The sequence below is a fragment of the Eptesicus fuscus genome, chromosome 16 (assembly GCF_027574615.1).
Source record: "Eptesicus fuscus isolate TK198812 chromosome 16, DD_ASM_mEF_20220401, whole genome shotgun sequence".
Taxonomy (NCBI): domain Eukaryota; kingdom Metazoa; phylum Chordata; class Mammalia; order Chiroptera; family Vespertilionidae; genus Eptesicus; species Eptesicus fuscus.
In genome coordinates, this window is record NC_072488.1 from 22,979,273 (window position 1) to 22,997,406 (window position 18,134).

The 18,134-nt window shown below is 40.4% G+C and overlaps 1 long non-coding RNA gene across 2 annotated transcripts in view; it reads left to right on the forward strand.

The window, feature by feature from the left end:
* The window catches only part of LOC114230273 (uncharacterized), a 42,959-nt gene extending 39,912 nt beyond the window's left edge, over positions 1 to 3,047 (forward strand). For both annotated transcript variants that reach the window (XR_008558596.1, XR_003616149.2), the window contains exon 6: positions 2,731 to 3,047. This is a non-coding gene — a long non-coding RNA (uncharacterized LOC114230273). The remainder of the gene's footprint in view (positions 1 to 2,730) is intronic.
* Positions 3,048 to 18,134: the final 15,087 nt, after the last annotated feature.

Here is an 18,134-nt window from a genome sequence, read left to right on the forward strand (position 1 = left end):
TTCCAGAATTATTAGCTTTGATTCTGTGAGAAAGGAACACATCAAAGCCAGAATCCCATGAATTAAAATGTTGACTAATCGAGCTAATTATAGTTCAGTCATCTGAATTTTCACACAATGAGCCTGAGTCCTCATGAAAGCCTTCTCTTGGGCAGGAGGCTTTGATGATGAAGCAGCTATTTATGTCCCAGACCCAGTCGTACTCACTTTGGCGAGGAATCCTCACTGGAGTGCCATTGCCTGCTCAAACCCCTATGGGCTCTACCCCAGGTTTCTTGAAAGCTGAAGCAAGCTCAGTTGAGGCAGAGATTATAAAGGTTTTGGGAGCAAGATTCCCCTGCCTGGAGAAAGATTTAACCAGTGTCTTAGGATGTCATGATGGGATTCTTTTCATTTTCAATTTTATTCCAGATTTAAAAATACTTAAGTGATTTACATAGTCTAATTATACTTTAGGGAGGACCTTCTCACTTAACATGTCTCAGTTATCAGATGCAGAGTGGTATAATAAATTTTAATCACTGTTTGGATGTTCTTTGCTGCAGAGTTAATAATATAGACTAAACCTAAATCTTTGATGAGCTACTAAAGACATTTTTTGGTTGTCACAACTGGTGAGGATGGATGCTGTTGGTATCTAGTGTGTGAGGACAGGTATGCACAGTTTAGACCCCCACAACAAAGAATTATCTGACCCCAAATGTTAACAGTGCTGAGATTAAGGAATCCTCTGATAAAGGGTAAAGGTTCATTCCACATTAGTCATCCATTCAATGTGACAACATGTTTACTTAAACAGTGTCACCAAAGAAAAATTTGGGCAAACTCCTTTATCTTTAGCACTTCTGAAAGAGAGCTGGGAAGAAAGAAATGGATTAAATCCATGACAATCATAGTCTCAAATCTTTTTTTAAAATATATTTTATTGATTTTTTGCAGAGAGGAAGGGAGAGGGATAGAGAGTTAGAAACATCGATCAGCTGCCTCTTGCACACTCCCTACTGGGTATGTGCCTGCAACCAAGGTACATGGCCTTGACCAGAATCAAACCTGGGACCCTTGAGTCCACAGGCTGACATTCTATCCATTGAGCCAAACTGGTTAGGGCTATAGTCTCAAATCTTATGGAGGATGATTAATTCCTCCTAGTCAATACCTTGCTCTTTAGGTAGCTGGCACTTGATAAATAACAAAGATGTTTATGGATGCATAGGTCCGTCCACTGGTCAGCCATTCTTCCTATAAGGACAATTAAAGAAATAGTGTATAGAGCATGATCCACTCAGTATATTTCTGTTCCCAAACTACTTTTCTAAAAAGGAAGTTTTAATTCTATTATAAATATTACACAAGAATTAACAAGGTTTAAAATCATGTAATACCTAGGTACAAATTAAGTACTCTTGATATTAAACTTAACTGTTATCAAGCTGTGCCTAAATCAACTAAAGGAGCCTTAGCCTTCCCTCTTGCTTCCTAAATCTTTCCTATGTTATATAGTGCATTTGGAGCTTAAAGGTAATTGGCCTTTTCAACACACTCTTAAGATGTTCTGTTCTGTCTTGTACTTCTGGAGAAAGATCACTTAGAAATTGTTTTAATGAACACATGCCCATAATTTAAAAAGTCAAATAGCATTAAAAGTCTAATGAAATTCAGCAGTTTCCTTCCTCATTCCTTCCTACTCCCCTTAGTCTTCTTGTTTCTTCTGGCATTTATACATTGCCATATATTAAGTAATATACATGTGCTGTTCTCCTTTGGTTCAGCAATTTAGATGTATTATCATCCTTTTATGGTAAGTGAAGATTTAGCACTCTTTTCAGCTATCCCTTTGTTTTAACTCTCTAATCCTTCCTACATAATGATATTATAATTTTTGGTTAAATTAATATTTGGTGCTTACATCATTATACACATGCAAAGAAAGTTACCTTTTGTTTTCCCTGATGTTAATAATTGCCTTGTTTTTTCACTACTGACTACCTTAAACTTTTTCCTTTGCAGTATTTGTGGTTAAAAGTATTGTACTTGTGATCTAATTTATTTTTGTAGAGGCCAAGTTTTCAGCCCCTGAATGTCCTTTAACTCGTGACTCACTGAAAAGAGAGTCTAACGTCTAGGCCTGCCCATTTCCTATCATCAGCTTTATCTTCCCCAAATGGGTCATTCTTCAGTCAGAAGTTTTTGTCTCCATTAAAGAGTCTAACTTCAGCTAACCTTCCATGCCACTTGCTAGGGGCCATGTAAAAGTACAGGCTTAAACCAGTCAGACATTTTAGATCAGCTATTAAGCAGCTAACGTTGGAGTCTTCAGAAGAACTCAGGGATAGTTCTCAAATTTGGTAGCTTCTAGAAACTGTTGGTGGGCAACGTTCACAGATGGCTCCCTCTAGGATCAGTCTTCTCCTTTTTAGCTTTATATTGTTGCTAGCTGCCCTTCAGGTTCAGGAACTTTGAGTTGCCTATTGCAAATAATCCTGGAATGTGAACAACCTAGGGTTTGTTTAGAACGGTATCGAACAAGTAGTAACCCTCTTTGGCTTCTACTTTCATTGAGCATGGTCTGTCATATCCCCAGGAGTTACTGCCCTCTTCCTTGTCCTTTCTTCAAGGATCTGTGCTGGTATTCCAGTCCCTAAGGTGAGTGGGTCTGTCATAGAAGATGAGAACTTCAATGTTAAGGAGAACAAAAGCTCATTAAAAATGTGTGTGGTTCAATTCATCCAGACAAAAGGCCTCACTCAGCAGAGGATCTCCATCTGAAGAGCTTCTCTCCTGAAGTACGCTGGCCTCTCAAGATGCTGACAGCAGCTTCCTGACTTAGCTGATTCAGCCCTGGTCGGTCTGCTCTTGGAGGATGCTTCATCATGTAAGCTTCCTGGTGATAACCGGCCCTAGCCCGCCATGCCTGTCTATTCCTGTACCCTTTCTTATGGAATTTCTGCCCATCCAAAACTGAGCAGTTGTGGAAGTAAGTCTATGCTATAAAACCTGGAAGCCCCCAGATCTCTCCTCCAAATTCAGTGACCCCTGCTTCTAACAGAAAGACATACACAGATGCTGAAAACTGGTATAGTATCTTTTTCTTAAAGGCAGGGTTGGCTTTGTACTTCTGCATCTCTGCTCACTTCTCCACAGAGAACAAAGGAATTTTTGTGGAGGCAGACACAGCCCACATTCTTAGTTTACAGAATTTATTTTTAACCAGAACTACATTTAGAAATATATGAGCAACTATACTAGTAATAATAGGCGGAAGAAGAGAAGGCGTGTGTGTGGATTCATCTTTCTGGGTAGGTATGGCTCAAGTTAATATTTAAAATGGTCTCGAATTCTCTGAGCACACACTATCTGATGGGGGAGGTTGTGAAGAGAGAGACAGGTGGTGGTGGGAAAGCTGACCTAGGATTAAAAATTAATTGTACTCAATTTGGAAATTAGATCATTGTAGGCAGACGGATATGGAGTTTAATATGATTTTGTATGTAACTTTTTTGAGGAGATTTAAAATCTTATCCACCAACTAGGCAATTTATGAACTCACATTTCAGCTTTAATTCTACCTCATCACAAGTAGAATTATAGGGCTGGAAAAACTCCACCAATCATTCTCCCTTGGAAAGAACCACACCCGGAGCCAGCCAAGGCAACAGGGATCCCTAACACATTTTTTTTGAGACTTCTAATTTCAGGTATTCTACAGCCAGTCTCCCTTGGGAGCAAATTCTGGTGTTCTACTTTTCCGTTCTGTTAGCCTCTGTTGTGTTTCCTCTTCCCCTGCTCCAGGCAGCTGGATAGACCAAGAAACCTTTACCATCAGCTTCAGCCTCAGCTTTAGCATCTTCAGGGGCCTGCTTTGCTGTTCCATGGGCTGTGAAGTGAGAGGCATGCTGGATCACGGCACAGCCCTGGGCCAAAAGGGAAGAAGAGTAAACAGGGAGGGTCCTGCCCACTTAGGGTATAGGATTTGGGCCAGAAGGAACTAACCTGATTCTAGAGGCTGGCCCACAACAGAGCTTGATTGATTCAAGATACAGTGCCCAAAGGGGAAAGAGGGATCCCTGGGCAAATGACGGTCCTAGGGTGTCCTGTTTGGTTGGTGGTGTAAGGTAGGGAGAGATTCTGGGCAGCAGCAAGCATGCAGGAATTGGATCCAGCAAAGATGTGGTTCTGGAAGAGCTGAACATTCATGGAGGTATCAGCAAATGGATGGGGGCATAAAGAAGAGTACTCTTTCTTTCAGGGAAAGATACTGGCAAGCAGGCAAAGGGTGTCAGGGCCTGAATAAGCAGTCCAGGGATCAGAATAATACTCAAGTTCTGGAGGCAAGGTGGGCTCCCTTTTAGTGGTCATTGCCGATGCAGCTCTCCTCATTCTGCCCACTCCATCAGGGTACCTCATTACCTCATGACTTTGGAGTCAATGACCTCTTTGGTGATTTCCTACTTTAAATCTAGTCCCGACCTTTCCAGGACTCCAGGCCTTCATCCTGGACCCCTTAACATAACATGTTCAAAGAAACTCACAGCTTTCCCCTACCTGCTTTCCTTCCTATGTTCTTTATGTCAAGGAAAGGATTCATTCTTGATTCTTCCTGTTCTCACCATATTTAGTCTTTCATCAAATCCAATCGTATTTTCCTTCTAAATAGCTCCTAATTTTGTCCTCTCCTGTTTCACTGGCAAAATCTTAGTCCTGGTCACCATTGCAATTTCACCAGAATTTGCACTATAACCTCTTAACTGTTCTCCTTGCCTCTAGTCATGCATGTCCTTTGCCAACTCTTCCTCCTAAATGCAACTTGGATTTTTATCTCTCTTCTACTTAAAATATTCACTGCCCCCAGGATAAAATGCAGAACTCACCAGCTTAAAGACTCATGACCTGCACTGCCTACCTGTCCACCTCTTACTTCTTCTTCCACATCCTCCTTCAGCCATATTGAACTCCTTAAGGTCCCCGAGGAAGCCTAGATTTCTCTGGATGCCACATCTGTATATATGGAGTTCTTCATGTGAATAACTTTTACTCATCTTTTGGGGTTCAATTCAAAGTATCATCTTCTCTAGGACCCTTCTCTGGGTGGGTGCCCCTCTTACCTGCTCCCATAGCCTGAGTCTCCCTCTGGCCCTCATGCTTGTTTCCTGTGTGTGTCTTCCTGACTAGACTGTGAACACTTCCTGGCAGAAACCAGGTCTTTTCCACTGAGGAGCAGTGTGGCAATGTGGAGACCATGGGTTTTGGAGACTGCCAGACCTGTGTTTGAAAACCAGACCTGGAGTAAGACACATGGACAAGGTCTTTATTATCTCAGGATCTCTATCTCATTAACTGTAAATAATATTTCCTCATAAGTTGTTGTAAGGATTGAATGTGGTAATAATGCAAAGCACTTGGCATTGAACTGGACACATTCAGGGGTAGGGAACCCTTTTTCTGCCAAGGGCCATTTGGATATTTATAACATCATTTGAGGGCCATTCAAAATTATCCACTTAAAATTAGCCTGCTATGTTTGCTCAAACATTTAATTAACTCACCCCTAGACCAAGTGATTTCGTGGGCCTTATGCAGCCCGCGGGCTGGACATTTCTCACTCCTGTTAGATGCTTAATAAATGTTGGATGAAGCGAGTACAGGAAGAGAAGCTCCAAATAGGCTTATAGGCTTGTGGTCAGTTCTGAGAAGCTTACGTGGGTCACCGTGGCCTCAGCCATCTTGGCAGAGAGATGACAGAGTTGAATGGAGGTAAAGCCAGATTCAGTCTAGAGAGGAAATGCTAAGTGAACTGGAGCAAGGCAACACCCAGGACCCATGGAGAGCAAGACAAGAAAGACAGAAAGTGAATGTGGGAGGTCTCAGTAAGACTGCCTGCAGGGCCGTAAAAGGCTGGCTCAAAGGGGCTGACTTGCCAAGTGCCTTAAGCTGGCACTGGACAATAGGAAGCACATTCTCACCTCTCACTCTGGAGCTTTGAAAACGTACTTGCCTAGTCTCTACCTCCAGAGGTTTGGTTTCAAGTGCTCTAAAGTAGATCCAGGACTGGGCATTTGAAAAGCTCTTCAGAGAATTCTGGTGCAGGGAAGACTGAGAATCACCACTCTAGCATGAAGGCAGCCCACCCAGAAGAGGGAAGAGGTGTGGCTTAAGTTTGCATCTAGGCCCCTAGACTGTTCCCCATGTATAACTGAGGGAATGGATGGTGGTGGGTGGGGGTGGCTGCTACTCTCTTACCTACTTTGGTGAGGACTAGCTTAGCACTAGAGCTGGCCCATCCACAGACCAAATGGCAGGGAACACGGAAAGACAAGGGTTGGAAAAAAGGAGCTATAGACGCCCTTCCTGATCTCAAAATTCAGCCTGCCTCTCACCCCTTGCCAGAGGAGACCAGCTACTCTTTGAGAGGAGGGAGCTCCTTTGGGGAGTGTCGGGTGGAGGAACGCCTTTCCCTTCATACCCACTGCAACCAGCAGGGGACAGCCAACGGAGAACGGCTGCTCCCTTCTCCTGGGGAATAGCTCAGGGGTGGCAGCTTAGAGCTCATGGCCATTCTAAGAACGAAAGGAATTTATTTTAGATTTAAAAAAAAAAAAAAAAAAAAGGAATCCCCAGCCAGCTGCAACACACTCTTAGTTTGAAGAAGTCATAAATAAGAATGAGGGGGGGAAAAAGAGGGGGGGAGGGAGGAACTCCTATTAAAAAATTAGAATCAGCTGATATTTATTTGAAAAAAAAATGCCTACTTCTCTACTCTGAATTTCCACAATCTGTATATGTAAAAGGTAATCAGGCTAATGACACCTATTATAGTTCACAGGAATAGACCCATCAAGGAGTGGTATCAGGAAATGTCTTCAAGTAAAAGCTGGCCTTTATTTTTATCACGCTGGTCCTCACTAGACCCTTCAAATATTTAATCATGCAAACCAGATCAAAAGTCATTGATCATGAGCCTATGCAAGGCAAGTCTCTGCTTGGAAAGAAATAAAAAAAGATGGCCCCAGATCAGTAAAATATAAAAGTGGTGTCGCCTCCCCTCCACTTTCAATGCAGAGGCATAGCCCAGGGAAGGAAGGTGAAATTAAAAACAGGCAAGAGGCTTACCTGTTACTGACCTTGATGTGACCCCATCTCCCCAGCCCCACCCCACCCCACCCTCATCACACTTCACCTACATACACGTACATATACACCAATTATACCTCTTATCACCTTATTGTACAATTAGTGCTGTAAAAAACTAAAGCTTTTGTGTCAGCAAAGTTTTCCCTCCCTATCCACCCCCACCCCCCCAAAAAAAATCAGAAAATTTTGTAAAGTGGCTCATGATCTTCCTGGAACGTACCTAATTGTAGAAAGACCTGAAACTAAAGGGACTTCCATTCCCAGTGGGCAGAGACTCGACATGGGCTATTTTAGTTCAATCATCTCTTCCTTTTTGGAAATTAACAGCTCAAGTCTCTATTGATTTAACATGCTGTCCCTGTGATGCAGTGGGGACTTCACACAAGTAATGAGGACAGAACGTTCTGTGATATTTTAACCCTTCTGGTCTTTTGTTTTTGTAATTTTCTCTAAAATGAAAACAACTCAAATACATAAATTGATTAGAGGGAACAAGACCAACACCTGCATTTTCTCTTGAGATATACTAGTATATATATATATCATACATATTGAGTACAATAAATATATAGAGAGAGTATATATTGAGTACAATAAATAAATATATATATATTGAAATATATTATAGAAATAAGGAATTTCAGTCTGTATCTCTGCAATGTACTTCTGAACCACAGATATTCTTGTAAAAGAGCAGGCTCCATAGTACAATAAAACAATAGGCAAGTGATTGGGCAGGGAGGGAGGGGGGCATGAATATGGGCCTTGATTTTCTTTCTTGGGTCTCTGCCTCTTTGTCTCAGAGTAGTCTGGGGTTGTGCTTGCTTGCGATGATATCAGTTTGCTGTGGGTAGAAATTATGATGATGAACTAAATTAGACATCATGACTTCAGTGTATGGAGAAGGAGGAGGAGGGAGGAAGGGAGGTGGAAGCTGCTGTTTAAAGTACAGTTAATGGAGTAATTGTCAGGATCAATCAATTACTTTATACAAAATTGGATTGTAAGGAAGGAGTCTTCCTTTTGTTTTAAGGAAGGAAGAAGCAGTATCCTTTATTCCTCAGAATTTTAAGAGCAAGGAAAGTCTTCAAATTGTGGTGGGTGGGGGTGGGGAGATAAAAAGAGAAGCCTTATTACTCAGACCACTTCGTGAATGTTCAGTGAGCACCTGCTATGTGCAGAAGCCTGAGCTGGGCAGAGGAGAAGCCCCACCCTGCCATGGACTGGGGATTTGTGTCGGGGGAGAGGTCACTGTGACATCCTGGCTTCTGCCCTCTTGCTTAGACAGTGTCTCAGTCAGTCTCATACACTATTGTAAGTTAGTGAAATTTATCTCTGGAATCCTCCTCTCCACCCCTACCTTGTGGTCGTCACCCCTGTGTGGTCACCAGGTTTTGCTCCTGGGGCTCCCACCTGGATCATTCCATTTCATTTTTCCTCCCTGAGTTTATTATTCTTAGTTCCTTCTCTCACTGAAACTCTGAGTGGGGTGGTGTCCAACAATGTAGAACACTGGTTCTACCCTCACTGGGTGAATTTGGGCAAGTCTTTTCACTTTGTTGACTTTTAACATTTTCTGTAAATAAGAATGGTTTGGCCCTAGCCTGTTTGGCTCAGTGGATAGAACATCAGCCTGTGGACCAAAGGGTCCTGGGTTCGATTCTGGTCAAGGGCATGTACCTTGGTTGCAGGCTCCTCCCCAGCCCGGGCCCTGGTCAGGGTACATGCAGGAAGCAACCAATCAATGTGTTTCTCTCATATCGATGTTTCCGTCTTTTCCTCTCTTTTGCACTGTCTCTAAAAGATCAATGGAAAAATATCCTTGGGTGAGGATTAAAAAAATCAGAATAGTAGGAACACTTGTATTGTGAAGATTAAATGAAACAATAAAAGTGAAATTATCTGCAGTTAATTTTTATAGGGAATGTAGTACATGCCAGGCACTGTGCTGAATGCTCTGTGTACAGTGTCCCATTTCACCCATACAACAGCCAGTCTGGCAAGCATTCTCATCCCCATGTACAGGTGAGGAAACTGAGGCTTAGAGAGATTATGTAGCTTGTCCAAGTCACACTGCTAGTTTGCAGAGGTGACAGAATTTGAATTCAGTTTTGTCTTACTTCAAAGTCCATGCATGATGCTGGTACCCACAGTGCCCACTGCCTCTATAAATGCCCCTGTAAAATGCTATGTCAACAAAGATAATTTTATTAGGTATAGCAATACCAAGTGCTATTCCTTATTAGACAGATTTGAAGGTACCACAGATCACATCATTTACATGTAAAAAATGCAGAGTAATAAATTTACATAGAACCACAGGCTTTTACAGGTAAAGGGGCCTTTGAAATGATCTAGGCTTGGTTTTCAAACTCTGCTTCTCAGAGGCCCCATACCAAGTTCTGCTTTTATTTGTTTTAAAATGTATTATTTCTAGAAAGTGTTTTGTCTTAAGAATGGTTCTAAGGCTTACTCTTTTCTAATTCACTCACAATAATTTTACAGTGGCTTTTGGGGGAACATTTTGCCAAATCCTTAAGAGATAGCAAGATTCAAGGTTTCCTGACTTCTGGATTAGGTCTCTCTTTACTCCTCAGTCCTAACTTTTGACACAATGTGTCCAATGTAGAAAAAAATTGGGAGTATTAAAAATTAATCATCAAGAGAGACTTTTTCTAAGAAATATCTTAAGAAACCACATAGGTCTGGCTGACCTAAGCAAAAGCAGTAGAAGACTCAACCAGTAGAAAGTAATAGTAAGGCATGGTAGCAAAAATAAGAAAAGAAAAAAAGATTTGAGAGAGGCTTTGCAGTGATGTCCAGTAGTGACTATTATGAAGTTGTCTTCTTTGGGAAGAAGCAAAGAACTAAATCCTATGATGCCCTTAAATTAATTTATTCATTCAGCCATCATTTATGAAACATCTACTGTATGCCAGGCACTGTACTAGGCAGAGGGACCACAAAGGTGAATAACAAAATGTCCCTGCACTCAAAGGGCTGATTAACTAGAGTGGGAGGTTAGGTTGCAGAGGAATTAGTGTGGTGAGAGCAATGATAGAGGTTTACAGAGTTCTAGGGATACTTCAAGAAGGGATATCCCCCTATCCTTGCCTTGGTGGAGAGAGGATGGTGGTTAGGAAACCCTTTCTGAAAGATGTAAAATTCCAAGATGTACTTGGGAAGAATTCAAATTAGAGGAGACTGACATTAGAGGACATTGTTCTGGCCTTAGGTAGAAGTGAATTTAGTTTCTTTCTTCTTTTTCTGGTGAAACAGATATGGCCATCCAGCAAGGCTCCTTGACCATAAGCCACAAACCGATCAAAACACAAACCGCATTGCCTCAGAGCTATTGCTAAGTAGAAGTTCTGTTTTCAATTACTATAAATAGCTTCCTAAGATTATTTCTTCCTACAAAGATGAAAACAGTTCTTCCTCAGAATCAGAGCCTATTGGCTTTTTTCTCAGTGATCACCTGGCTCTTACCTCCTTTGTGTGATTTTAATATAAGTGTATGCTATGGGAGGCACACTACATGTCTATTGGATACTTGAAAAAAAATATAAAAATGAACCCATGCTAGTTATGGAAGGCTATATTCCTGAAACAAATGAACCCTAAAATACAATGGTCAAAAATCCAGCAGAAGTTTATCACTCATAAAACAGGGTGAACATTCCAGTTATTAGTAGCTCTCATCCACCTGGAGAATCATGGCCCCAAGCTCTTCCATCTAAGATTCTGCTCCCCTACAGTCTTGATGTATCTCACAGCATCCACTTAATGGAAGAGGAAAGAAGGTGCAAACACTTTAAGAGCAACATTCTCCCTCAGAGTATATGATTTATTTTATTGGCAAAAATAAATCACATGACCATATATGACTGCAGGGGCTGCTGGGAAGTGTAGTTCCAGGCTGAGCAGCAGCTTCCAGGCTCAACTCTATTGCCAGGGACAAGGAAGATTTTGGTAGGCAGCTGTTGTAGGTATGGTCAGAAGTAGAAAGAATTTGAACAAAGTCTTAAAGTGTGGGTGAAATGTTGATAAGTGTAAGGGATGGGAAGATGTTACATGTATGAAAGTTCCAGAAGCAAAAGAGAACCAAAGTATGTGTGAGGAACAGAGAGGAGATCATCATAGATAACAAAATGGATAACATTGACTCATTAAAATGGCGATTCTTTATGAATGGGTTGAGGGTATGAGAAATGGGGAGTTAACTTTCTGCTTCCTTTGTAGCTTAGAATACTCCCTAAGTAATGCTGTTACGTGTCCTCATTGAAACATTTTGAAATACAATTTTAATATGTTATATTTAATTATTTTTTCCTTTTTCTTTAATAAAAACCATACAGGTTTTGCCCTGCTGGTATGGCTCAGTTGGTTGATCATTGTCCCATGCACTGAAAGGTCACTGGTTTAATTCCCAGTCAGGGCCCATACCCAGATTGTGGGTTTGATCCCTGGTTGGAGTGTGTGCGGGAGGCAACCGATCAATGTTTCTTTCTCTTCCATCTCACTTTTTCTCTCCCTCAAATTAATTTCTTAAAAACCCATACAGGTTTCAAGTGTACAACTCTATAATACATCATTTGTATATTGTATTGTGTGTTCACCACACCAGGGCAAGTCTCCTTCCATCACCATTTATCCCCCTATATCCTCCTTCACCTCTCCACACACCCCTCCCCTTAACAGTTTATTGAAAATATTTGACTTTTATTTTTAAGCCTAGATTAGACTTCAAGTTTTGAAGCACCTGGACAATCTTTCAAACTAAAACTAAGATTCCACTTAGCATGACCATAACTGGTTCTATGCACTTAATAAAGGACCAATAGATTATTGAATTGATAAAATGATTGGTAAACACCTTAAGACAGGTTCATGGAATAACCATGTGGCAGGAAGAATTCTAAAGATAGCCCCCAAGATTCCTGACCTCTGGTTATTCAATGAAAACTAATCAAGGCAATGTTGTGAGATTTTACAGATGTAATTCAGTCCCAAGTTAGTTGACCTTAAAATACAAAGAGCCTATTAAAAGCAGAGCTTTTTCTCTGGCCAGTAGAAGTCAGAGAGATCTGAGTGTGAAGACTTGATGTGCCATTTCTGACTTTAAAGATGGGGATGGCCATATGAGTAGGAATGTGGGTGGCCTCTAGTAGATAGTGGCCCCACTGTAGATGGGGACCTCAGCCACAAGACACTACATTCTAAAAACAACCCAGCCAAAACCGGTTTGGCTCAGTGGATAGAGCATCAGCCTGCGGACTGAAAGGTCCCAGGTTTGATTTCGGTCAAGGGCACGTACCTTGGTTGCGGGCACATCCCCAGTGGGGAGGGGGGGTGCAGGAGGCAGCTGATCAGTATTTCTCTCTCATTGATGTTTCTAACTCTCTATCCCTCTCGCTTCCTCTCTGTAAGAAATCAATAAACTATATTTTTAAAAAATAAAAATAAAAACAACCCAAATGAAGTTGGAAGCAGATTCTTTCTGAGAGTCTCCAGGAAAGAGCCCAGTCTGACGAACATTGGATTTTGACCGTGTCAGACTCTAAGTGGAGCCCAGTTGAACCTGCCCAGACTTCTGGCCTACAGAACTATGAGCTAATAAATGAACATTGTTTTGAGCTAAGTTTGCAGTGATTTCTTACATAGCAATAGAAAACTAGTAAGAATGATACCTGAATTCTATTTAAGGAGAGGTTGTATATTTTAAGGCTCAGTTCTAATCAACTATGAAAATTTGCCTGATTACCCCAGAGTGATCCTTTTCTCCTCCCTGGTCCTATAGGACTTTGTTTAATCATTCTGGAGTTAGATATCATATAGTATGGCACCTGTGTACTTGATCCTTTTTTAAAATATGTTTTTATTTATTTTAGAGAGAGAGGAAGGGAGAGGGATAGAGAGATAGAAACACTGAAGACAGAGAAACATCTATTGGCTGCCTCCTGTACACCCCATACTGCAGTAACCTCTTGGTTCATAGGTCGACACTCAACACTGGCTGGGCAGTGCTTAACCTTTCTCCACCAAATGGTAAGCTCCTTGATGACAAGAATCAAATCAAGTCTACAGTTTCTACTTCTAAGAGTATGGGAGTGGCTCAGCCGGTGTGGCTCAATGGTTGAGCGTCGACCTATAAACCTGGAGGTCAAGGTTCGATTCCCGGTCAGGGCACATGCCTGGATTGCAGGCTTGATCCCCAGTAGTGGGAATGCAAGAGGCAGCCAATCGATGATTCTCTCTCATGATTGATGTTTCTATCTCTCTCTCCCTCTCTTTGAAATCAATAAAAAACATATTAAAAAAATTTTTTTAAGAGTATGGGTGTGTAGGAGGAGGTGGTGGGCAAGCCTGATTTTCAAGAATATTCTATCAACAAAAGCCAATGAAATGTTGTGAGAAAGAGCAAGTGGCTATTGCTCTCTCTCAATAAATAAGAACCTGGGTCAACATTCAGTTGCTACGATCAAAGTTACAGATCTTCTATGAGTGCCAACCTGACCAGGGTAGTATCCCTACATTTGGGCAAACCAGAATGACTAGTCTGACTCATAAAGGTATAATTGAGACCCTTCTAGTTATGAGTCTGTTTTATTCTTAGTGCCAGTTATTACTTCATAACCACGGCTTTATCCTGTCCCTGTTGGTTGCTGAGGCTGTGACCATGACAGGGCGTAAAGGCCTAGCTTACAAATTACAACTTTCTTTTCTTATGTAATCGTGTAAGCAACAGTCTTACCAGCCTCCAGATGCAATATCCTTTATTTCAGAGAAACTCCTTAATGCACATGTATTTCTAATAGGACTGAATTTTATTCTTTTATCTACATGCATGTCCCACTAAAGCATATAACTTAAATTTTAGAAGTGCTCAGCACATTTTATACACCTGCAGACGATTCTGTAGCGTGTTGGCAATGTGCTCACCGTTCTGGAAGAAGGCGTCTGAGGGCCTCCTCCAGGACTGTGAATTCATTTTTCCTTCCTTTCTCCATGGGTAGCCAAGGACGAATTATCCCCCTGTTAGTGCCTTACAGGACCAGAAAGAATGATCAGAAAATCCCTGAAATAGAAGAGTTTTGCTTGGGATCAATGTTTAACCCGAGGTTAGAAAGTCTGGTTTTAGGAAACTGTCATGACACCCAATGGTGATTTTTATTTGATAAGTCTCAGAAACTAAATCAAATGCAGTTTTCTTTTTCTTATTTTCAGATGAAAAAAAGACTTGAGAATTTACTAGCAATATTTTCACTAGATTTCCCTGGCCTTATTATGTGTACTAACTCTGAAAGTATCTCGAACTCCTCCGACTCCACCTACCCTCCCCCCAAAACATCACATTCAAGTCCAAATCCAGGATGTTCAATCTCCAAAATATCTTTCAAAACCATTCTCGTTTCTCCATCATTATCCTCACTGCCCTGAGTAAGTTCCCTAGTCTCCAGCCTCTCTCTCCTGCAAAATAGACCTGAGATGATTTTTCTAAAACATCAGTCTAGTCATGTCATTCATTGTTTTGCTTAAAGTCCTCTGTCCCTTTGCCATCAGGGTACACTTCAAACTCCCGCGCCAGACTGGTTGTGCCTTTGCCTATTTCTCCAACCTTATCTCCTGTTTTCACCCACTTTCTTTCCTTTTTCAGTGTTTCTCAAAGTGTAGTCTTTACACTGTCCCCAAGAAAATTACCACTTATTAAAGTTACAGATTCCTGAATCCTGTCATTTAAAATCAGGACTGTTTCAGAAAATCTGGAGCATTGTCATTTCTATTTATCGAGTGGTTAAAAACAAATGGCATAGTATCCCAAGAAATGGTATTAATTTCTTTTCCATTGAAAATAGTTTTAGTGGGAACAACAACAACAAAATAACACAACAACAAACACACCCCCACCTGTTTTCAGAGAAAACAATAGGCTAGAGCAGTGATTTTCAACTTTTTTCATCTCATGGCACACATAGATGGACCCTAGATTCCCGAGTCAGCAGTGGAAGGAAAGCTTTGTCAACCTTCTTTTGACTTTGAGTAAGAAATAAATTTTTAATGTGTTAAGTCATTGTACATATTAATTTTCCAGGGCTGCCATAACTAAAATTTTGTGGCACACAAAAAATATATATTATATGTAATATAATATAATGAAATATAATCTGACAAGAAATAGGTATAATTTTGATTCATTCACACCAGACAGTTATTGTTGTGTTGGCTATTGTCATTTTTTAAATTTGACAATCTAAGGGGAAAGAGGTTGGTGCCCATGACTAAATAGTCAGGTACTGCATGTTTTAAAAACTCTTGCAGAACACCAGTTGAAAATCACTGGGCTAGATTGTGTGTGTGTGTGTGTGTGTGTGTGTGTGTGTGTGTGTGTGTGTTGGAAGGGGTGGAATAATTGTTGAGGGAGAGTCTTGAGAGAGAGTCTGAAAAGTCAGCATTTGATACAAAAAGTGCTCTGGAATAAATATGAATTCAAGCAGTGCATTTTCCAGTGTTTCCTAATGTTCCCCTAAGATTGGTCAAGAGTTTATTAACACTGGAAATTATATTTTAACAGAAGTATAAAATAATGCATACTCAATGATGAAAGCAAAATCATAAAAGAAATCTCAAGAGGGCTAAAAGTAGCACAAGGAAAAAAAATCAGCATGTATTTTTTTTAAACAATGGAAAGAATTCCCATTTGTTTGTCATTAAATACTAATAAAACCCTGCTTTCCACAAAGGTATAAATAAATCTGTTACTACTCTTTTTAAAAAATATATTTTATTGATTTTTCACAGAGAGGAAGGGAGAGGGATAGAGTCAGAAACATCAATGAAAGAGAAACATCGAATTAGCTACCTCGTGCACACACTGGGGATGTGCCCGCAACCAAGGTACATGCCTTTGACCGGACTCGAACCTGGGACCCTTCAGTCTGTAGGTCGACACCCTATCCACTGAGCCAAACCGGTTAGGGCTGTTACTACTCTTATTAAGAGACAATCTGGTTCATTGGGAAGCTATACTTCTCATTTGTTTTAACCAAATCTTCAAATAAATTAGTTTTGTGACAGAGAAAATAGTGTAACCCAATATTCCATGGCCCTAACCAGGTAACAAAGGAGGCTGGCATGGGAGGTCAAATGTATTTACTAAGTCTTTCTATTAAAAATAACCAGCTTACAATAATGTCCCCAAAGGCATATTTTGGGGTGGCAAACTCTGCTCCCCTCAAATATTTTACTCATGCATGATTTTATAACATCATGCATTGTCTGTCAGAATATATTGGTTCATTGAGAAATGCAGATCTTCTAAGTGTTGACACTTGTCATTATACAAACCTCCCCCCCCCCAAAAAAAAAATCACATTCATTAATATCATCACCTATCCCTATCCCATTGGAAAGGTCTTTAAAGTTCACAGTGGCAGACATAAGGTTTTTGAAAGTCTAATTTCCACAGGAAAGCCCAAATTTTATCACTGGCAACAAATACTGTCAATTATTTTCATTGACATGACAGGCCCACTAGGATTCATCTTTAAGAAAATGTTTCCTAAATATCCAAGTTTCAAAAATACAAATTTTTTATCTGTAATTCTTTTAAGTCAAAATGGTGTTCCATGAAAAAAGGAGTTAGTTCAGCTTGCAAACCAAAGAACAAGTGCTTTTCCTCAAGATAACCCCTGTTTCAGCGTGCAGCACCAGGGCTTTATGTATACAACCCATCTCATCACACAGATGTTAAAAAGATGTGTACTCAAGGGTTAAGAATGAACAAAATGAAGAATTTTTGTTGTTTCACCAAGAACATTCTTAAGTGAAACTGGCATCTTAAATTTATTTACTTATTTCTCTGTTTACATACTTATTTTTTTACAGGCAGTCTTTGGCAGTGAACAATGGAATCACTATTATTATAGTTCGGTGCTTTCATTACTAAGGCACCAGCGGTTTTACCCACCAGTGCTTCTGTACCATCAGTGCAAATAGCAACATAATGAAAAAGGCAGATAATGTCATAGTATTATTAGGAAAATAGTTTTGACCTCATGGACCTTCTGAAAGGGTTTTGGTGAGTCCAGGGGGAGGCAGACCACACATCGAGACCCACTATCACAGAAAATAACCATCTTTACTGACAAAGAATCTCTAATATCTGAAACAGAATGTTGGAGTAGATCGTTGATTAATCTACCCTTTAACATTTTTTTTATTTTTCAATTATAGTTTACATTCAATATTATTTTATATTAGTTTCAGGTGTACAGCATAGTGTTTAGACAATCATATACTTTACAAAGTGTTCCCCCCAATATTTCTAATACCCACCTGCCACTGTACATAGTTATTACAATATTATTGACTATATTCCCTATGCTGTACTTTACATCCCTGCGACTATTTTGTAACTGCCCATTTGTTCTTCTTAATCCCTTCATCTTTCACCCCTCCCCTCTGGCAACCAACAGTCAGCTCTCAAAATCCATGAGTCTCTTTCAATTTTGTTTCTTCATTTATTTTATTCCTTAGATTCCATGTGTAAATAAAATCGTAAGGTACTTGTCTTTCTCTGACTTATTTCATTTAGTATTATGCCTCTAGGTCCATCCATGCTATGCAAATGGTAAGATTTCATTCTTTTTTTGTGTGTGGCTAATATCCCATTGTATACATGTACCACAGCTTTTTTATCCACTCATCTATTGATTGGCACTTGGGTTGCTTCCATATCTCGGCTATTGTAAATGATGCTGCATTGAATATAGGGCTGCATATATTCTGTCCAATTAGTGCTTGAATGTGCCCTGACCAGGAATCAAACCCACATCCCGGGCACACTGGGATGACGTTTTAAGCAACTGAGCTGCCTGGCCAGAGCCTAGCTAGTCTTCATTTGGTTATTTGGGTTGATTTTTCCATAAATTTGGTCCTGGGAGGAGGTGAGTGTAACTTCTACCTGCCTCACTGCCATCTTAGATCCCTAGATATATATCCATTTA